At 41.3% G+C, this 23,204-nt stretch overlaps 1 pseudogene; it reads right to left on the minus strand.

Moving 5' to 3' along the window:
* Nucleotides 1-23,204, minus strand: part of LOC133754732 (ras and EF-hand domain-containing protein-like) — a 41,621-nt pseudogene that overhangs the window by 7,013 nt on the left and 11,404 nt on the right.

A 23,204-nucleotide genomic window follows, 5' to 3' on the forward strand; every position in this document is an offset into this window, starting at 1 on the left:
GGAGGAAAAAAAAAAAGAGGAAACACAATTCAACTTAGACCCAGCTCGGACTGCAGTCCTGCAGAACTGTCACCCAATGAATGTGTATTGTTTCAGCCACTGCATCTGTGGGAATTTGTTACAGTGATAGGAGAAAATTAATACAACTCAAATACAAACTCTCAGCAGTTTTGTCATCCAACAAATGCCCAATTTCTGCCAGTCTCTGCAGCCCTCCGCTAGTAAGCTTTAAGGGAGACAGATGTGTACACATTGGAAAGTCCTTGAGAGAGCTGCTAACACACATGTGCAGTGTGATCCAGGCTTCAGGAAGCTTCATGCAGCCTTTGACATTAAGGGGACCTCTTGCAACAACAAAAATTCACCTTTAGTTAAATGAGAGAAGGAGATTCCAGGTGCAGTAACTTACGACTGTAAAGGAAAAGGCATCAAACAGTTTCGCCATGATCGGACACAGAGTTTGCTGTGCCTACAGATTATCCTTCACTTGGGGAAAAAGATAATAGATTTGAGCAGGAGCGTCTGTGCGGTTAGGCTAGGAAGGATCATCAACCACATGCTAGGGAGCATGGACTTTATTTTTTTTTATTTGACAGGTAGAGTTAAAGACAGTGAGAGGGAGAGACAGAAAGAAAGGTCTTCCTTCCGTTGGTTCACTCCCCTAATGACCTCTATGGCTGGCGCTGTGCCGATCCGAAGCCAGGAGCCAGGTGCTTCCTCCCGGTTTCCCATGCAAGTGCAGGGACCCAGGCACTTGGGCCATCCTCCGCTGCCCTCCTGGACCACAGCAGAGAGCTGGACTGGAAGAGGAGCAACCAGGACAGAATCTGGTGCCCCAACCGGGACTAGAACCTGGGGTACTGGCACCACAGGAGGAGAATTAGCCAAGTGAGCCATGGCATCGGCCGAGCATGGACTTTATGTCATATGCAGGACACCAGTCCAGGATTGTAAGTAGGCAGGTAAATATTCATTGGATTTTTATTTAGAAAGATCACCCTGATTATAGGGTGGAAGTGAATGATAGTGGAGAAACTGAGGCAGAAACTCTTGCACTAACCCAGGCAGAACATTTTGAGGCCTGCCCCAAAGCAAAGAGTGTTTGAGAGCATGAGAGAAATGCATGGATTTGAGAGAAACAGAGAGGTCACTGATTCAGCAGGGCCCCTGCAGAGCGCAGTGGAAGTGGGACTGAGGAAAGGAATCAAGACTGATTCTAGGTCACTGATTTTTTAATCACAATTATGGTAGATTCCCGAGAAAGGGAATACAGAATGATGAACAATTTCCAAAGAACAGTAGCACATTCGGATTTAGAAATGATGTCATGGTGTGTGTGTAGTTTCTATGTCTTATGGTATTTTAAAAAGAAGTGGGGTTAAAAAATACAGAAACTGGAAATCACCAGGTAGAAATGGTTCCAGAAGCCGTAAGCAGGGAAGACACCAGGCAGAAAGAGAGAGCAATGAGGAAGAGAGTGCAGACTGGAATCCTGAGATCACCAACATTCCAGTGGCCAGCAGTGAAGACTTCCAAGTTCACCAGTTACCAGCTGGGTCACTTGGAGTAAGATGACTAAGCATTCTAATACCCAATACTCCTACCTAAAAATGCATACAATAATTGTACTCTTCTCACACAACAACCTGCTTTTCTCCCTTCAGGGAGGTGCAATGGCCTCTATCAGCCACATATCACGTGGTGGCCTGGTAATAGAAAAGAGTACCTCTAAAAGGTCACAGGAACATTGAAATAAAAGATAATGTGCATTTTCTGTAAGCTTTTTGAAGATCATGCATATTTTCATTTTTTCCCCACTAATGTTCATACTCAATGCTGTCGTTTATTTCCTCGCTATTTCTACTGCATGTAGCATGGGACTATCAATATGTTAAGTACTGGTAATAATACAGACATTAATAAACCTGAAAGCAAGTATTAGGGAGGAAAAAGACATAACCTAACTTTCATCAGGCCTTTAGTTTCTTTAATCAACCAAAAAATGCAGGCATGTATCACTTTAAGGAAATCAGAAAGATCGAACTCCAAACACTTAAAATAGGTTTATGATTGGGAAAAATGAAGTGACCTCACCAAAAATTATAAAATTGCAAAAATGCTTACAATGGTGCTTTAGATTACCCAGTCTTACACAGAGATTTACACACAACAAGGTCAGTTCTTGTACTACTGATACAGCAGCCTAAGTATTTGTGTTTTTCTCTAATATCAGGCCATTGATGAATTAAATGCCTGTTGAATTGAGCTTACTACAAAAGGGTTAAAGCCTGCAGTCCTGGTGACAGCAAACTCCCATACTGACGGCACAATGGTTAGGAAAGAGAGCCTGTCAGCACAGTAAGGAAGTGGCATTTCTAAGATAAGCATTTCCTGGGATTGAAAGGTTTTCCAATAAATGGCTGAGTCATTTAGTCTGTTAATCTAACACTTATGTCCTCCCTTCAACAATGAATTCTTTTTTCAGACAAGGCAAATCTAAGTATCCTTCTAGTTTAAGTTTGCTGACATTACGTGGCATAGAAAGAACTAAAATTTTAATTGAGGACTTACAAGGTTTACATTTATATGTAACTTTCTGGAGATTAAGACTTCAAAAATTGATAATTTTGCCCATAGAGACTGTGACATTTCCATTTAAGACATGGGTGCTTTCACAAGCAAATCTGAAGGCAGAATGTAAAGCAGTTGGAGTTTGCATATATTTGCTTTATTTATTTTTACATTTAACACTGTTTCCATAACCAGAGGCCCGAAACCAGGCCTTACTACACCAACAATAATAATTTTTAAAAATGCTTAGTATGGCCAGTGCCGCGGCTCAATAGGCTAATCCTCTGCCTTGCAGCGCCAGCACAAAGGGTTCTAGTCCCTGTCAGAGCACCGGATTCTGTCCCATTTGCCCCTCTTCCAGGCCAGCCCTCTGCTGTGGCCCGGGTGTGCAGTGGAGGATGGCCCAAGTGCTTGGGTCCTGCACCCGCATGGGAGACCAGGAGAAGCACCTGGCTCCTGCCTTCGGATCAGCGTGGTGCGCCAGCCACAGCACGCTGGCCACGGCGGCCATTGGAGGCTGAACCAACGGCAAAAAGGAAGACATTTCTCTCTGTCTCTCTCACTGTCCACTCTGCCTGTCAAAAAAAAATGCTTAGTAATTCACAAAAGCTTGTCTGATTTCTTTAATTGTCAAAAGCTTTAAAATTAACTATAACCTAACAGTATTCAACTAAAATGACCTTCTTATCCAAATGCCTTTGCCCATCAGTTTTTTAAGCAAACAACACAAGCTGGTATCTAAGTGCTACAAGCAGGGCTGATGCCTGCCTGCCTCAACAGGGCACACAGGAGCAGATGGAAAGGAAGGCATAGGCAGTCTAGGCCACTCCCAACTTTATGATACAATAAAGAGAAGTGATTCTGTACTATGGCTGTGACTGGGGCCATTTAACCATCATGTAACCCCTTAAGACAACTGAGCATTAAATTGTCATTATGTCATTCATAATTAGGATTAGCTAGAATGCAAAAGGCCTTCAAAAAGTTTATGGAAATGTGTAAAGACTGCAAGGACAATGCTGTCACAAGGATTTACAGAGAGCCTCCACCTACTTGGACAGGCCCTTGGAGGGGAGGGTCTAAGGGACTCTCTTGAGGGGGTTGGAGAGATTATTTATTTGCTAGTCTGTTAACCTACTTGAGACTCCAGTGTTGGGCATCTGACTAGTGCCCTTAACTTCCTAACAGAATGTGGCTCAGGTGTCCAAGGAGAAAGAACAACTAGTCTGTCGGGAAGCAATTTATGACTCATCCTCACTCTGGGGAACAGAGACTGGCCCCAGAGAGAATACAGGCTGCACAGCAAATTCCTACTCCTACAATCTGAAGACAACCTCTGCATTTCTCTAACAGGTTATGAATACCTAGGTATGGGGAAGTCCCTGTAGAAGACTGTAAAGAGTGAGCCAAAACAGGGACTCCTCCATTGGGAAAGAGAACAAAACACAGCCATTATCCAGGTACAGGCTGCTATGACTAAGGTCCCCACACTAAGTTTGCCAAACCCATCCTTCAAAATGGGTAGACTTTAGACATGCTAACTGCTTCCCAAGGGGGTGTCTGTGACATGCTTCAAGACTGTTGTTTTTGGTCAATCCAACTAGACAGATATAAAACTGTATTCAGCATTTCCTGCATGAGGTCAGAAAAACAGGGTCAAACAGAATTGGAATGTCTGGTTCATCAGTGGGTCATGGAAATCCTGGTTGTTGTCTCTTTTGGGCTCTATAGCTCTTGTTCTCTTACTGCGTCTCTTTACACCAAATGTCTTTAATGCACTGGTTCATTTTTTTTTAATCTATTTTATTTATTTGAAAGATAGAGTTACAGAGAAAGTTAGAGTCAGAGAGAGAGAAACGTCTTCCATCTGCTGGTTTGCTCCCCAAATGACAACAGCCAGAGCTGAGCTGATCAGAAGCCAGTAGTCAGGTGCTTCTTCCAGGTCTCCCATGTGGGTTCAGGGGCAAAAAGATCTGGGCTCTCTTCCATTGCTTTCCCAGGACATAGCAGAGAGCTGGATTGGAAGAGGAGCAGCTGGAACTCAAACCATACCCATATGGGATGCTGGCACTGCAGACGGGGGCTTTAACCCACTGCACCACAGTGTTGGCCCTGCATTGGTTCATTTTGTCTCTAAAGAATAAAAGCTGTCCAGCTCCAGAAAGTTGTGAGGCAGGGCTTCCAGCTTATCCCATTGGACAACATGCCCAGTCCTCTGGACTATGCAGGACAATCTTTTCCAAGGCCACATCAAGCACCACAGGACAGACAGCAAGAGAAGAATACCTACAAGCAGCTCTATACCCCAATGCCAGGTCAAAGAAAATACAGAAGATGGCCCTTCACCCAGGCTACTCCTGTAAGATCATGGGTCACTTCTCTTGAGGAAGAATGGTAAGGTTGCTAGGTAGGCATTAGCCTATGTGTGTAAGAGAGGAGGCTGAAGAAAATCCAAAGTTTTCTAAGAAAAGGGAATTTATTTGGTGCAGTGGAATGAGGGAAAATGTAGAAGCAAGCTTTGGCAACAGACCAGTATTCAGACATCGAAAGTCTTGCCCTTGTTGCATACACTTGTTGGTGGGTTCCAGCCCTCTCCTAGGGACACCTTATGGGAAACTTCCCAGTCCCACACTGAAGAGGCTATGAGGTTCACTATGAAGTTCTGGGAGCAATTTCAAGAATTCCACATGCAGGATGCCCTTCACCCAGGGATATCTCCCACAGAGATGGGAGAGAAATGGAGGGTCCATACTCATATCCATGAAAACTCCATAGTACAGACTGATCTCTTTACAAAGATAGCCCCCTGGCCTGTCAAGTATACTCTCTTCATTAAACTTGGCTAGCATACTTACTGCACAAGGAAGGGAGGAAAGAAGGAAGGAAGGAAGGGAAGGTGAAGAGAAGGAAGGGAGGGAAGGAGGGAAGGAGGAAAAAGCTGCATGGTTTTTCACCAAAATAAACACCTTTCCATTCCATTTTCCAATAACTTTTTGAAGTCCCCTCATGGATAGAATCTCAGGCTGTTAGAAAGGATAGCTGAGATCATTTTATTCAACTCCCTTCCTCATTGTAAAGATTCAGGCGCCTAAGAGACACAAGAGCTTGTTGAAGACTCCTTAGCTATTTAGGAGTAGATTCAAGAAAGAACTTCAACTCTCCTATATCACAATCCTTCGATATTCTGGGCAGCAGCCTGTGCTCACATATAAAGGGACTTCAAAAAGGTTATGGAAAACAGAATTTAAGATGTCTGCTTGGTGAAAAAAAAGTTTGAAATCCATGCAGATGAAGGCTCTTCAAAAAGTTCACAAAAATAGGTATTATGAAAAAAATTACACATGCATTTAAAGCTTGTTTTGAAATAAAATAAACTTATTGTTTAATTTGGTTTCTCCACAAACATTTTGAAGCACCCTGCCTGGTGCAGAATGGGTATCTCTTATCTGAAATTCTTGGGACCAGAAGTTTTTCATATATTTGAATTTTCCAGATTTTTGGAATAATTACATAAACTTTACCAGCTGAGTATCCCTAGTCCAAAAAATCAAAAGTCCAAAATGCTCCAAATGCTTAATTAAGTTTTAAAAAAAATTATGAGAGCCAGCCCAAGATCTTTCCCACTGGCTCACTCTCCAAATGAATATAACAGCCAATACTGGATTGGGCTAGAACTCAATCCAAGTCTACCACATGAGTGGCAGGGATCCAACTACTTGAGCCATCAGAGGGCACCTCCCAGGGTCTGCAATAGCCAGAGTCAGGTATTGAACCCAGCACCACTGGGATGTGGGCATCTTAATCACCATGCCAAAACACCTATGCCTGCCCACCCCACACCTATTCAAACCTTTTCACTGGACATCTGTATTCAGAAAGTTTTGGATTTTGCAACACTACTGAATTTTGGATTTTTGTATTATGGATATTCTCTTCATATAAAGGTTGACCCTACTGCATCCTTCCCAGCTTGTGGGAGCATCGATTCATCACTTCACTGAACAAGGCTAAGGCAGGACTGACACTGTGTTGAACTTTGGGCCAAGGATTCGCTAAAGACCTGCAGGACCTCCCCCATTCCTCTGCTCCCTATCAGCTACAACACCTCTGTTCAAGAATACTCAGGTACATATTCATGAAATACTAACACCAAACATCTACCTTTAGTAAAGTCAAACACTGAATTGCATCAAATTTTTCCCCCTTTACTGAATGTAGCTTTCTGACCAAAGTAATTTATATTCCCTAAGAACTGCAAAGTGGTAGATTACATTATCTGACCCACCCTACAGTCACCCGGATTTCAACGTTTTGTCCCCAAATTAAGCTTATCCTTTAATTCTATTTTCCACCAACTATTTAAAGTACCCTCATATAAAGGTTTTACTCAGGGACTTTTTTTGTCAAATGTGATATTAACTCACTATTTCCTTACCAATCATAGGCCATAGAATACGTAATTATTTGAATCTAAACACGTTTAAACATTTTCTTTTTTCCTACCTGTTGTAGGACACACTCAAAGTTTCTGCTTTAAACAGAGGATTTCTAGTGTTATGTGGTAGTGTATGGGGGGTGGGAGGTATCATACTTGGAGTGATGTCAAAGGGAAAGATGTTCAAAGACACTGGGTATTAGCCTAGCTCATCTGCCAAGCCCTGTCACCTAAAGTCCTGACACCTGTTTCTCAATCCTCTAACGTGAAGGCAAAAATCTATCCCAAGTCTCTAGTCCAAACATTCCACTAATAGACCATTCCACTGGTCTATTAGGCACTATAAATACCAAGTCACTAATTCAAAACCAGCATTGAAAATACCACAATAACTGTCAACGTTTACCAGCTGAACAGTTCAATTATCACACTAAAGATTCTTATAAAATCTCAAAAAGTTCAGGGACAATACTATGCTATACAAAGCTATGCATGGATTAAAAAAAAAGTACCAAAGTGAACTTGACTTTTATTTTGGTTTTAGAAAGGTATTTATTTGAAAGACAAAGATACACCCAGAGAAAGACAGATAGACAGATCAGCATACATACATAGAGAGATCTGCATCTAGTGGTTCACTCCCCAAATGCCCATAACAGCCAGGACTGGTCCCAGCCAAAACTGGGAACCAAGAACTCGATCTGCCATCTCCAGGCTGAGCATAGCAGAAAGCTGGAGCTGGAAGCAGAGCCAGGACTCAGCCCCAACACTGCAGTAATCACAAGTGGCATTTTCAGTGTTATGCCAAGTGTGTGTCCATCCCTATTCCTACCTTTCAACTCCTTTCCCATAAAGCTTTTGATGTACTGGTATATTCTACCTTTACAATCTGGTCAAGAAATTTGACGTATGTGCTACCTAGGTAAAAATGCAATCTCACATTCCAGTTTTCCAAATACAAGGCCAGACTTTACCAAGCAAGATGTAGAACAGCTTCCACTACATTGGAACCATCTTTGGCACTTATTTCACAGAATAAGGAACATAGGTCTGCAGAAAAGGAATGCACACAGTTAAACAGAGCCTTTAACTTGCAATTCCTGGAATTTCAAATCAGTAAGATGAAATAAAAATATATGTTCCTTTTAGCATACTGAGAGACTAACAGTTAAGAATTTGAAGTCAGAGTTTCAATACTTAAATTTTAAAAATCTTTGAATGTAGTTATTCTAGAAATAAGTCCTACAAAGTTTTACTCTGCATTAAAACAACACATATTTCATGCTTTGAGGTTTTATTTCCAGCATTCACACACACTATCAAATTTCATCAAATAATTTGAGACAAAGATGATGGCTGAAGGTAAGCACTCACGAGTTTGACGCCAATCAAAGGGACGTTTCTTTTTGGCCAGCAGGACAGGAACATCCTATTTCACACCATCATCTTTTCCACCAGAATTTGACATCCTGTGTCTCACTAAAATTAACATGCGTTCTCTAGTCCTCTAATATTCAACCTCCCAGTGGTTATGAATATGATTACTGATCAGATCATTCTCCTTCTTCCAAACATTTTTTAATTATATATTTAAGTTATACAAGTTTCATCTTTCAGTGATTCCTGGCTCTTCTTTAGGTAATGTTTAAATGATTTTCCATGGCTAACACGGCGCAGTTTGATGTGCCCCAATCAACCTCCCACCATTCCCCTGCAGCTGTAAAACTCCTGTTACCCTGCAGTGCTCCCAATTCCCTCTGAACTCAGGACCTTGCACCTGCTATCCCATTACCTAGGCTGCCCCCTACTTCCTCCACCACCTTCACCAGGCTAACTACTTCCTACAGTTTTTACTTTACAGTTTGAATTTTAGGAAATCCTTTCTTGAAGTTAAGATTAACACTTTTCAAACCCTGAGAAGTCTTTACTAGGTCTTCTTAGAAAACCTCACAGCACTCTGTATTTTTCCTGCATCGTACTTGCTACTGTTGCAACTGCTGAAGTTATCTTTGTGTGTCTTTGCCTAACAAATTGAAGACGTTTTCTTTTTAAGCAAGGAGAACTGAGTGCATTGTGTCATTGGGTGTGGGTTTTAAACAACCTTGTGTGGGACAAGGGTAGCATTAGATGATTTCTATGGAACAGGAAGAGAAAGAAGCAGGCATGGGAAGACTCCCTAAGGGGGTACATATCCAGGAGACCCCAACTACATAGAATATCTATATAAACCATAAAATGAACATCTTCTCTAGCAGAAGCAGCTGCAGCTGCTGCTTACTTCTATGAGCAGGATGTTACCGATACAACAGAGCCTGCCTCTGAGGATGCATGGGGGTGGAGGTCCTGAGATGCATAAGCAAGCAAACCCTGGGGGCTCTGCTAGTGTGGGGCAGAGTTGGGCATGTGGATTACACGAGTTTCCTGTCTGTCTCCGCCAGACAGTAAACTATGAGATGGCAAAGACTGTTTTGCTTGGCACATAATGAAGTGTTTGCCACACAGCTGATACAACTTCATGTATGTTAAATGAATCTCTTCCATATCTCACTGTCCAGTTTTGATGTTTATCACATCTGTTTATCAATTTTAAGATTTAAAACAAGACTTTCCAACTTAAAAAAACTTAAAGTTCACATACATATGCTACAGAATAGTCCTTTCATGATGCTGATGACCGACAACATCACCATCAGATCTGCCAGGACAGGGTGAACTTGCTTGGCCCAAGATGCCTCTGATTCCTTGCACAGGTCAGCTCATAGGAGGGCTACACTACCTCCTGACAGGATGACAGTATACAGGAGCAAACACGGCCCACAGTAGCAATCTGGACAGGATTGTACTGCATCCCTTTTACATGCATAACCCAAACTAATGTTAGACTATTTCAAATAAGCACGAATCTTCAAGAAAAAAGTCTTCTGATCCCCTTTCACCCAGGTGAGGCCCTGTTCCATCTCCTGTCCCCTGGTACAGTAACCCCCTGGGGTCAAGCACACCTTTTTCAGAACAGGACTTCCGTTCATTTTCCTTTACCTGGACTTCAGGACTAGAGAAGGATTCCAGAAGCTGGGTTAGAGGGAGGAGGATGAGGCAGGATTATTCTGGCTCCTCATTGTAGTGATGCTCAGTGGAGGAACTGAGCATGTGAATGTTTTCCTTTAAGAGGGAATCGATCACACTCAAGAGGAGGGTGCTGGGAGCTCTGCATGCATGAAGGGGACAGTGCCTCATCAAACAGGGAGGAGGTACGACTGAGGCTCTCTCTAGCAAAGGTAGATAAAAGAGGAAGGGCATTGACTCCAAAGTCATTGCACCCCCACAGTCCCTTCCAGTTCAGACCACCCTCATGCTTACCATGGCCAGCTTTTCTCCAAAGTACCCTGAGACACACTGTTGCCCCTCTGCAGAAGCGGAGTCTCGGAGGTCAGCCTTGTTTCCCACCAGCATGATAGGGTCATGGGCTGCATCCTTCCATGAAGAAACAAAACAAACAAACATCAAACATGGGCCACATGGAGATCATGACGAGGACAACCAGAGCAGCACCTGTTAACATTTTCCAACTGTCCCTTGTGTGCAAAATGATGGATTCCACACTTGGTGAAGTAAACGTGTTACATAAATGTGAGCACATTCAGTGTGTGCAAAACTACTCTAAGTCTTATTTCTGTAGAACAAGGTGTTTTATTCATCCTTGTCAAAGTCCTGCAATCAACTATAATAACAGAATTATTTACATTATATTGAAGATTATATCTTTAAGTCTCAAAATATCTCTAAACATCTCCACACTCTCCACCTATTCACAGGTGAGAAAATGGAATTCAGAGAGATTGAATAAAAAGGTGTAAGGACTGGGGCCTGGTTCCACACTAACTCCATAACCATGCTACTCACACAAGGTTCCATCCTTACATTAATGACAAGAGAGCAGGCACTGGGAAAAGTCCATTTTATGCAAAGGAAAATTGGTATTTACTAATTTCTTATCACTAGCACACAAAGTAATATAAACTAACATAAATTAAGAAACATGACCTCAGAGTTCTATTTGGCTGTGGTACCCACACAATTTTCTACCTTATACTTTTACTTCAAACAACGATGATTGCAAGTCAATGTCACTAACCCAGGCACAAAACGCACAGATAATTTTTCCACCACTGTGGAACAAAAATGTAGTTCAAAAGTTCCACAACATGGGGCTGCCTTGGTGTTATAGTGAGTTAAGCCTCAGCCAGTGATGCCAGTATCCCATATAAGCAAAGGTTCGAGCAAGTCCTGGCTGCTCCACTTCTGATCCAGCTCCCTGCTAATGCTCTTGGGAAAGCAATGGAAGGTGGCCCCAGTGCTTAGGAACCTGCCATCCATGTGGGAGAACCAGATAGAGTTCTGAGCTCCTGGCTTCAGCCCGGACCAGTCCTGACAGTTGTGGTAGCCATTTTGGGGTGAATCAGCAGATGGAAGATTCCCTCTCCCTCTCCCTCTCCTTCTCTCTTACTCTGCCTTTCAAATAAATAAATAAGTAAGTCTTTTTTTTAAAATGAAAGATCTCTGTGAGTGAGATCCCAGTGGAAAGAACAGGGCCATCAAAGAAGGAGGTACCTTTCTCTGAAGGGAGGAGAGAACTTCCACTTTGACTATGACCCTATCGGAATAAGATCAAAGTCAGCGAACTCTAAAGGCTTCCATAGCCCTGGCAACTCATGACTAGAGCCTAGGGAGATTACTGACGCCATGAACAGGAGTGTCAAATTGTTAAGTCAGCAACAAAAGTCACTGTGTACTTACATCCCATGTGGGATCTGTCCTTAATGTGTTGTCTAATGTGCAGTGATGCTATAACTAGTACTGAAACAGTAGTTTTACAGTTTGTGTTTCTGCGTGGGTACAAACTGATGAGATCTTTACTAATTATATACTGAATCGATCTTCTGTATATAAAGATAATTGGAAATGAAAAAAAGAAAAACCTGGTGTTAAATTGGAAAAGGCATAGAAAATTAATTAATTTTTTTTAAAAAAATATTATGTAAGATCTCTGTCTTTAATGTACTGTACAATCTTATTTAATGCTATAACTAGTACTCCAACAGTATTTTTTTTTCACTTTGTGTTACTATATGGGGGCAAACTGTTGAAATCGTTACCTAATATATACTAAACTGATCTTCTGTATATAAAGAGAATTGAAAATGAATCATGATGTGATTGGAAAGGGAGAGGGAGTGGGAAAGGGGGAGGGTTGTGGGTGGGAGGGAAGTTTTGGGAGGGGGAAGCCATTGTAACCCATAAGCTGTACTTTGGAAATTTATATTCATTAAATAAAAGTTTAATTTAAAAAAAAGTAAATCTTTTTCTAAAAAAAAATCCATATTCATTGCTCTTTGGTTTACAACAAAAGCAAAATGCGGAAATCCTAAAGATCAATGTTTCTCTGGTTCCTAAATAGGACTGGCAGCAGCCCTGATCGACATATGTGAGAACTAGTCTCACAGAGCCTACAGACAACCGCTGCTCACTCAGTTTGGGACTACCACGATGACAAGAAATGAGGCTGCGGTTGGCACCGTGGCATAGCAAGTAAAGCTGCCGCCTGCGATGCCGGCATCCCATGTGGGCACTGTTTCAAGCCCTGGCTGCTCCACTTCCGATTCAGCTCCCTGCTAGTGTGCCTGGGAAAGTGGTGGAAGATGGCCCAAATGCTTGTGGGAGACCTGGATGAAGCTCCTGGCTTCAGACCTGCCCAGCTCTGGCCACTGTGGCCATTTAGGGAGTGAACCAGAGGATGGAAGATCTCTTTCTCTCTCTCTCTCTCTCTGTAACTTTCCATTTCAAATAAATAAATAATCTTTAAAAAGCAAAGAAACGAGGCCTAAAATGAAACTGAGCTTGACTTCCTTTCTCTTCAGACGGTGTTCCTTTCACTGTAGTCAAAGTAAAAGGGAGAAGAGAATGAAAGGCTCTCCCAAAAATTCCTGGCTCCACCCATTAATGTGTTCATTAATTGTGTTCTTTGGTGATCTCAGGATTCAAGGGGGCATGGTTTAGAAGCCACTGACAAAGCATTCACTTAAGTAAGCCAAGAGCGTGAACCTCTAAATGATTTACCACAGGTCATACAGGTAATATTGGCATCTCCTGCAAGTTGTGGCCTAAATAACACCTCCACCTCACTAATGAAAACTGAAGCCCACCCCTCCTCATAAGGCCGTATTCTGTTCTCCATTTTGTTTCTATAACATTAGATACTTTCCAGCATATGTTTTGTTTATTTATGTTTATTGCTTTAAAACTGCTTTTTGCCCTACAATACAAACTCTATCAGGCTAGGGCTCTTGTTTCTATTAACAGACACATGTTAAGTACATAAAGGAGTAAATGCAGTGGAGTTACTCAAAAAATATTTTTGATTGTGTAAAACTTAGGACGAGATCTTTTATCTCAACTGTCACCATTTAGGTTCTACCTAACTATTCAAACAACAAAATAGTCACTATAGTAAGTAAATGGCCACAATTCTATTTAATCCATAATTCTAGTACAAGACTTTTAACCCAGTAGTTTTGGATCAAAGTGTACAATGATTAATTCCCAGGGTCCATTCATCATGCACATTCTATTGTTTATCAATCATCTGGCAGACTGCCCAAGATTTGTTTCCAGCCATATCTATTGTAAGCTATCAATCTTCCCTACAGGATCTCATCAAAATTCAAAAGTGAGACTTAGAGAAGATTCATGATGTTCTCTCTCTCTCTCTCTTTTTTTTTTGTAAATAAAAGGCAGATGCCACATGCTACCTAATTTGTCTACCATAACTAATTCAAAAAGTCATCTTGAATACCTCTTCTACCTCTCCAGACCCTATGGAAAGGTGGTAGCCATGCTGCAAAGTGACTCACAACATGCAGGTGCTTAGCCAATTATGGCAGTGGAAGTCCTGGCACACGCTATGGCTGACAACTTAATGTAAGGGCTATGAGGAGTCTGCAAAAGTTCACAGAAAATGGTGCTTGACCTGGTTAAATACTGTCTTAAAGCTTCATACAAAACAAATAGGCTTTTCCATAAGTGGCCTTTAAGAAAACATGGGAGACAATTCATGTTTGAAAAATGCTGACAGGGTGAAGAAAGCCCAGTGTAAAATGAATCGCATTTTAAGTGATTCGGTTAAAGAGTTTGGGCTCCCATAGCAAACTAATACTAGATAATAAGGAAATGGGGGTGAAATTTTTTTTATTGTTGTTAAATCATTTTGTGAATGTCCCCCTCAAAAGAAGCTAATGGAATATTTGGCATTAAGGGCATTTGGTGGTTTTATTTTTGTTTGGGGGGATTGTCAGAAAATCCCTTTTCTTTTTTTCTTATGTCTAACAGACTAGGGAACAATTGTTGATATGCATAGCATTGGAATACTGATCATCATATACTCTAAAGTAACACATGAAGCAAGAATGACCAATATTCTGATCATTGGCACTGGATCACAAAATGTGATAACATTTTAAATTTATAAAACTTTATTAAATAAAGTTTTATTTTCTCCACTAAAGTATTTCCTTACTCTGACTTAGAGGCATTACTTTCTCCTAAATATTGGTCAATTGCTGACATAAGATGTGAGGTTCACAGTTGTATTCCAGTATTCATGATATATTCCTGATTTTTCAATTAGGAAAAGTAAAATCCAAAATGTTAGCAAAACAAAGTGCAATATTAAATGTTTGATTTATAGATTATATTCTATGGCTGTTTGTAATTTTTCTCTATTTTTTTCTTTTTTTATTTGGTGCTGAATATGTCTTTGTAGGCTCTGTTTTAAGAAAACAATATGTGGGAAATGATTTAATTTTTCCTATTGCTCTTCCTTGTGGAAAATAAAGTGTTTTGTTTTTCTTTTTTGTAAAAAAAAAAGTTCACAGAAAATGAACAGAATGAAAAGAAAAACTAGGCACAGATTTTAGATAATTACACCATAATAAACATTTTAATTCTATTTTCTATGAACTTTTTCAAGTACTATCATATTTCACTGTGGCTGATCTTGCTTTTTGTGCTTCCTTTTCTTGAGCATAAGCTAAAAGTTTTTAAAATGAAGGCTAAGTTCAAAACTTCAGCAATGAAAAGTTTTTCTGGAGATCTAAATATCAGTGTGTATGAGTCAGCTGGGATTGTCCATTACCCTCTGAACTTATTGCTCTAGTCCAGAGAGCTGCACTTAACTCCTTTAAGCCTCTACTCCATGCACTATCTGTACTTTGGAATTCCTTTCCTGACACAAACTCTTGTGTTAATTTGCTGCTCACTTTGCTTTATTGCAGTGTTGACAAAGGAAGCTCCCTTTGAGCACCCATTCTAACTACTAAATTTCTACAAGCAAGTGCCTTATACTCTCTAGTTCTTAGTTTTCTAATGAAAGGTGAAAATAATGTCTCTTACTTCCTTTCTCAGATGCTACAGATGAATATGACAGAAACATAACTAAGAATACATTTTCACTATTTTCATAGTCATTGTAAGGCACTGATATTGATATTGACAGGCTGATATTGATATTGATAAATAAATGCCTATTTATTTGTCACTGTCAAAGTCTTATTGCCAAGTGCAGTCATTTTCCACATTACTTCTGTAGTCAGTTAGAAAGAGAACATTTATTCCAGAGATCAACTTCAGAGTAAACAAAAACTGTGCTGTTTAGTCACTACTGTTACATAATGCCTGTTTAAAATTATAAATAACTACTTATTGCAAAAGTTGTATTAGCCATTGGTTTAGTTTTCAAGAGAGTCTGCTGACAATAGCTCAAACTGTAGATTTCTACTGATCAAAACCCTTTGGTAGCATTCTAAATGTGGTTAAAATAATTTCCTACCTTTAAAATTAGTTTACCATGAAATCAAGGGATATGAAAGCATCTCCAGGTGGAAGACACCACCTTATTTAGGCAAGGAAAGCACAGATGATATGCCACACGTTGGAAATGCCAACTGGTATTTCAGGGATACCCTAGGGTATCTAAAGACCCACCTTACTTCCAGATTAAGGTTGAGAACACAGTTGGCTCTAGAATTTGGACCCCGGCACACATGCACATCCAGCTGATGTATACCTCTGATTCTGTTGAGTGTGGAAGCCCCTGTGTACATGCAATCATACTATACACCAACCACACCACCTCCTTGCTTATAAAAGCTTCTTGTTTTTAAATAACCTGGCTTTGCACTTGCTCACCATGGGGTTCTGATTTTACAAGAAAATCCAGAGGTTTTATTAATTATTGTTTAATTATAAAGCCTTTATTCTGAGGCAGGAATTTAATATCATACCTCAATCTACGTCACTGGTTAGGTGTGTGTAGGTGTGTGTGTGTGGATATGTGTGTAGCTGTATACATTTTTGCTTCATTTATGAAATTCTTCTGAAATGGATTAGGTTAGTTTGTGAGGCACATAAGAACACCATTCTCAGAGTACAAACTACTCTAGCTCCATGTGTTCATTACTGATTGAAACTCTTTTTAACCACTTAACCTATCTGCATTTCTTTAAAAATGTTTATTTATTTATTTGAAAGAGTTACAGAGAAAAAGAGGAAGACACACAAACACACACACACAGAAAGAGAAAGAGAGAAAGAGAGAAAGAGAGAGAGAGAGAGAATGAATCTTTCATCTGCTGGTTCAGGTTCACTTTCCAGAAGGCTGCAACGGCCAGGATTGGGCCAGGTCAAAGCCAGCATCCTAAAGTTTCATCCAGGTCTCCCATATGGGTGACAGGGCCCAGGTACTTAAACTATCTTCCGCTGTTTTTTCCCAGGCCATTATCAGGGAGCTGGACAGGAAGTGGAGCAGCCAGGACATAAACCAGCACACATACAGGATGAAGGTATTACAGAAGGAGACTTTGTCCATGAAACCACAAAGCCAGCCATCCAATTGTATTCTCAATAAGGAGTGAAGAAGTGAAATCCTGATTTGAGGGATCACCCCCATAAATATCTGACTCTTAATTAAAAATATAAGCACAACCAGACTCTCTCAAACTCAAATATTTATCCTTTTAAAAAAGTAGGCCATTCAAACCTTCCCTGAGAATATTTCCATGGCAATTAACTATGTTAAATAAAAAAAACAAGTTATATTTTTACTAGAGAACTTTCAAAAAACACAAAACTCACACAAATTTGCAAGTTAAAACCAAATAAAGCTATAAAAACAAGAAAAGTAAATGTATAACATATTTTCAAGTTTTTATACTAGCATCAAAATTATATTGAATTAATCACCCCCTAGAAAGGAATATCAGCACAGACCACGGTGGGCTCCAGGCATGGTGGAACATGATGAGCACGCGAGTGCTGGGTCCCTGCCACTCCAAGGAACTGGTGATGTGACGACGTCCCTTGGACTCTACCATGGAGGACCTTGTGGTCCAGTACTTAAAAGCGTTATTCATGGTGTCTACTCTTTTCAAAAATGCATCATAGTGAAATTTTTAAGATAATTTTGAGTTATATACCTTTCTCACCTATTTGCTTAGAACTGATCTTCAATAGTACTCCAGAAATATTGAATCACACCTATTCATTTTTAAAAATCCATTTTGCTCAATAACAAGAGTTCTCAGTTGCCTATAAATCAATAAGTCATCAAAGTTTTTTATTTAACAGATCACCAGGGGCTGGTGCTGTGGCATAGCAAGTAAAGCCACCCCCTGTAACACCAGCATCCTATATAGGCACCAGTTCGAGACCTGGCTGTTCCATTTCCATTCCAGCTCTCTGTCTATGGCATGGGAAGGCAGCAGAAAATGGCTCAATTGCTTGTGCCCCTGCTCTTATGTGGGAGACCTGGAAGCTCCAGGCTCCTGGCTCTGGCCTGGCCTAGCCCCAGCTGATATGGCCATTTGGCCAGTGAACAAGCAAATGAAAGACACCTCTCTGTCTCTCTCTCTCTCTCTCTCTCTCCCTCTCTGTAACTCTGCCTTTCAAATAAATAAATAAATAGCTATCTTCCATCCATTGGTTCACTACCCAAATGGCTGCAATGGCCAGAGCTAAGCTGAGCTGAAGCCAGAGGCCAGGAGCTTCATCTGGGTCTCCCAGATCGGGGCAGAGGCCCAATGAGTTGGGCCATCTTCTGCTTTTCAAGACCATAACAGAGAGCTGGAGCAAAAGTGGAGCAGCCAGGACCCAACTGGTGCCCATATGGGAGGCCAACACTGCAGGTGGTGGCTTTACCCACTATGCTGCAGCACCAGCCCCATAAATAAATAAATCTTTAAAAAAAAAAAAGATCACCAATAAGCCTTGCTTTCTGGAATGGCAACTTGACCAATTGCTATCACAAGGATATGTTTTATACCAAACCTACCCAAAAGAAAATTACTTGAACACTGAGTCATAAAGTTGCAAAGAAATAGAGAGCTGGAAACCTTTTATTTATGCTTTCATTTTCATCTGCAAACTCAAGAATCCTACAAGAATAACTTAACTAGGAACACTAGACAAATGTGTGTACACATACACAAACACAGAAGTACTTTTTAAGTGTTTATTAGTAGGTCTCACGAAATATAGCCCACAAGTCTTTCGCTTGATATTGATTAAATAGTACTAAATTCTAACATTTGATAAGTCTATGTGACTCCTTCAGTGTTGTAGCTCATGAATAGCCACTAGCCAGATTTCTGTTTCAAGGGTTTCCTTTGCCTGGGCACAACTCACAAGACTTCTTAGACACTTACAGACCGTGACAACAGTTTCAAGTTCCTGTACTACATAAACTGCAATGTCATCTGCAGTAACCTCACAGGCTTCCCTGAAACATCTCCTACAGAATCCACATCTTGTTACATGGAATTAGGGAACAAAGGAATGGTAGGGCATCAAATGACATCAAAATATCTTTTATTTTATTTGTAATTTTTACATGGTTCATGTCTCAGAACTTTAAAGTAAGATCCTAGAAAAAAGAAATTAGAGCCCCAAATATATTACATTATTTTAATTCATCTGTATGGAAATTGACCTTCCTTTTATTTGATCTAGAATTCAAATTAAAAAACAAACAGATGTTAACATACCTGTCATAACCCAGAGGTTGAAGAGAATGACCATTAAATTTAAGATTGCTTCTAGAAATTGTATTCCCTGGTGATATGTTATTTACACGATAATATATAAGTAATTATATGTTATTCCATGTAAACATTTCTCTCTCTCTCTTTCTCTCTCTCTCTCTCTCTCTCTCTCTCTCTCACACACACACACACACACACACCATCTTCAAAAAGTCCACAGAAAATGCATATTATGATAAAAACTAAGCGTGAAAATCAAGTGGAAAATTGCAGCAAAGATAACCAATCTTCTCTCTTTGTCATCTAATCTTAAGTCTAAACACTACTGCATATTTCATTAAGCAGGTACTCTAATTTGCCAGATTTGCTAGGAACCTGGAATACCAACTTCCTTGGACTTAAATCTTTTCAAACCATAGCTCCTATGCTGATGATATCACTACCATAAAGAATATTCAATGTGACTAAATCAATCAACCAGCCTGAAGCACTCTCTCACTCTTTTTTTTTTTAGATTCATTTTATTTGTTTGAAAGACAGAGTTACAGAGAGAGGTAGAGCCAGAGAGAGAGAGAGAGAGAGAGAGCGCGAGCGCCAGGTCTTCCATCTGTGGTTCACTCCCCAAATGGCCACAATGACCAGAGCTGAGCTTATCTGAATCCAGGAACCAAGGAGCTTCTTCCAGGTCACCCATGCAGGTGCAGGAGCCCAAGCACTTGGGTCTTTTTCTACTGCTTTCCCAGGCCATAGCAGAGAGCTGGATTGAAAGGAGAGCTGCTGGGACTCAAACCGGCGCCAATATGGGATGCCCGCACTGCATGCCAGGGCTTTAACCCACTGCACCACAGCATTGGTCCCTCTCTCCCTCCTTTCAAGTGAGCGATATTTTATTTCTGCTTCCATGAGATTTTCCACTTGTTCTTACACTATCTGCATACATCTTAACTTGCTATCACATCAAACACTCAAGGCAAAGCTCATATTTTATGCACCTTTCTTTAGTTCTAAACGATCTAACAAAAGACTTGGTTGATGTGGAGGCATTTATTTCTGCAGCAGGGTAACATATATTTTTTTTTAAATTCGGAAAAAATATTGTCTTTTGCTTTTCTATGGAAAGAACTTCTCATTATAAGGATCTACATGAAAGTATTCTCTAAGAAGTTAAATTATTTTCATCCCCTTCAAATTATTCTAATACTACAAGGACTGAAATGCATCGTAAAATGAGATGGTATACCAAGGATCTGCTGAACTCGCTGCAGCTGTTTTCAGGGGCACTCCTAAGACCGTCGTTACTGTCACGAAGCTCCGGTTCGCTGTTCTGCAGTGTAAAGAGACAGATAATGAGTAAAATGCGGATCAATACCTCCACTACTGTTCCATATCCGGCCTTCAGAATGTGGAATCGCTCACCCCCTTTTGCAACTTTCTACCACTTCCCTTCACATCTCATTCATCGAGATCTAATTCTTTATTCAAAGTACAACAATTTACTTGATTTGTTATCTTTCTTCGGAGGTCTCAGGGTGTTTTAGGAATGAATTGGCAATGCTGTGGACCTCGGCAGCTCAGGGAGCCCCCCGGATGCCTGAGCCCGAGGGCCGGCTCTCCCACTCCAGTAGCTGGCGTGGATGCGATGTGACATCATGCTTTCTTTGTCCTCCTGGCTACGCCTGGCCTGGCGCTGTTCCATCAGGCACTGTCTTGTACCAGGTATGCAGGTTGGTGTTGATCTCAGACAACTTCGGGCTCAGATCCCAACACAGGAGCTTGCTTCCTTGTGACGTTCTGGGCGTCACGTTTCCTTCAGAGCCTGAGCTGCCCCTTCTGCACGGGGAGGACAACAGCCGGGTTGCTGCCTCACAGAGTGGCTAATCTTCCCTTGTTTCAGGCCACTTCACCCTTCAGAGCTCGGCTCTGTCCTCACTTCCTCTGGGAACACATTGATGCCCTTCCTGGAGAGGTCAAGGCCTCCCTCAGGGCACAGGTGCCTTTCCTTTACCACGCCTCTCCCATTGGCATTGCATATTTATGTCTGAACACTTGGCCAGTTTCTGTTTTTCTCCCCAAATGAGCTTCATGCAGAGGAAGACCCCCCACCCTTCTGCTTGTGGTTCTTGCCCTGGCTCCTGGAACACCAGACCTGAAAAGGTGCTGACTGAGAAACCTGTTAACCAAAGGAATGAATAAGAGAATCCCAGGATTGTTGTAGTCACTGAACGCCATAGCTGCCACAGGTGAGGCCTAAGAAGCATTCGAAACGGTAACAACAACAACAAAAATTCCATCAAGTCTGACTGTGATTGGTTTGAAGGAACTTAAACGAGAAGAAAATACTGCCTTGGTAGAAAATAAAGACAGTAGATGGGGAGGTGGAGGCTGGGCGGGCAAGGCCCTCAGAGTATGGACTCATTGTGACTTCATTATGAAGTTGACAGCGCAGGAGTAATATTTCTACATAGCGAGAAAATAAGAAAACCTAAGAAAAATAGGCCTCTAGGGGCCAGCGCTGTAGCGCAGTAGGACAGCAACTCAAGAACGATTGCAGAGGCACACGTCTTGCAGGTACCAACGTGAGAAGTCTGGCCGACTCTCAACGTAGAGAACAGCAGAGAAAGCTGAGAGATGAGGGCCATTACTCTTTACTGAGGCATCATGCAGACATATGCTCACATCAGCAGACTTGCGAGGACTTTCAGGGAAGAATACACTATTTCTTGCATTTGAGTAATTTACTTAGGATTAGAAAGATCACAAACCTGGTAGATGCATGGAAGGCACTGTAGTGAAACACACACACTGACTTGTGAACCCAGACTCCAAATAGGACAACTTGTGTTGTACGTGGTATGTGTTTTATTAACAAAAGAAAAGTGGAATGCAAATGTAATGAGGGTTTTATATGAAAACTTACTGGAGTATTTCAATTTGCCTCTCAAGACTATTTCGATCTTCTGTGTATTCTCGGATTATTTCCAGATCCCTGTAAAATTATATTTTATGTTTGAATGGGAATCAAGTGTCAAGTCCTGCCTTCCTTGCACCTACCTCCCAGGCACTTGCTCACCTTTTCTCAAAGATGTGTGTCCTTGACCCTGGTCCTGCCTTATCTGTGCTCCTGCCCTGTTCTTCTGTGACATCAGCAACCTCTCCTAAGACTCCACAAGCACACCCACACCCCATGTGTCCTCCTGCCAGGTTCCACCCTCCTCTGCCACATTCAGCACCCAGCGGCCTGGTTATTTTCCTCACTGGAACTTAATTTTGAGCCCAGGTCTGCTCCTGACCCCCCTCTCCACAGGCAGGCGTGGTATAGCGTCCCTTCATTCCTCTGAACTTCTCTGCCCACTCCAAGCCTTACAGAAATCGACTTTAAAAAGTTCATGGAAATTGAATTAAAATATAAGTTCATTTTGGTCCAAAATAATCTGAAGTCCCTACACTGAAGACAAATGTGTGTTATTTTAAAAAGTATGCATGGATTTCAACTCCACTTGGTTTCTCTTTTCCTGTGACTCTTTGTCCTTTCCCTAACTTAACCTCACCCCTGCTTTTCCTCCCCACCTCACCCAAAAACCACAGAACCAGGCTTTCTGGGATCTCCAGCGACTCCAGTTTTACTGCCTCTGTTGCTTTATTATGGAAGCCCTGGGCCTCTTCCTCAAACTGCACTCAGAACAGGTGTACTCACTGTCACCCAAAAGCCCCACTGCTCAGCAGACAAACTCCATCACCAGCTTTCCAAAACTCTTGGGCTTCCAAGTGTGTGCACAAAAATCCTGGACGGTAAAGCTAAAACTTCTCGACTGACTGTAGGAATTCAAATTCCTTAACCAAAAATTCTGGGCCCTTATGTTATAGTCTTAAACTAACGTTTCAACTATTTATTTCTTTGCATGTTGCCTTCCCCTTCAAAATCTCTCTTTCTATTCAGTGGCCTGACCACCTCTCTCCAAACCAGCCTTATCCTCCCCTATGTTCTTGCCCTGGCTTTGGCTGTTGCCTCACCTGGAACACCTGTGACACTCTCTTTCCCCAGGTATAACGTGTGCACCCTGGAAGTGCCTCTCCCCTAGGATCCTGGGGGTAGAAGGAGTTACACCTGT

This window comes from Lepus europaeus, unplaced genomic scaffold, assembly GCF_033115175.1.
Source record: "Lepus europaeus isolate LE1 unplaced genomic scaffold, mLepTim1.pri SCAFFOLD_29, whole genome shotgun sequence".
Taxonomy (NCBI): Eukaryota; Metazoa; Chordata; class Mammalia; order Lagomorpha; family Leporidae; genus Lepus; species Lepus europaeus.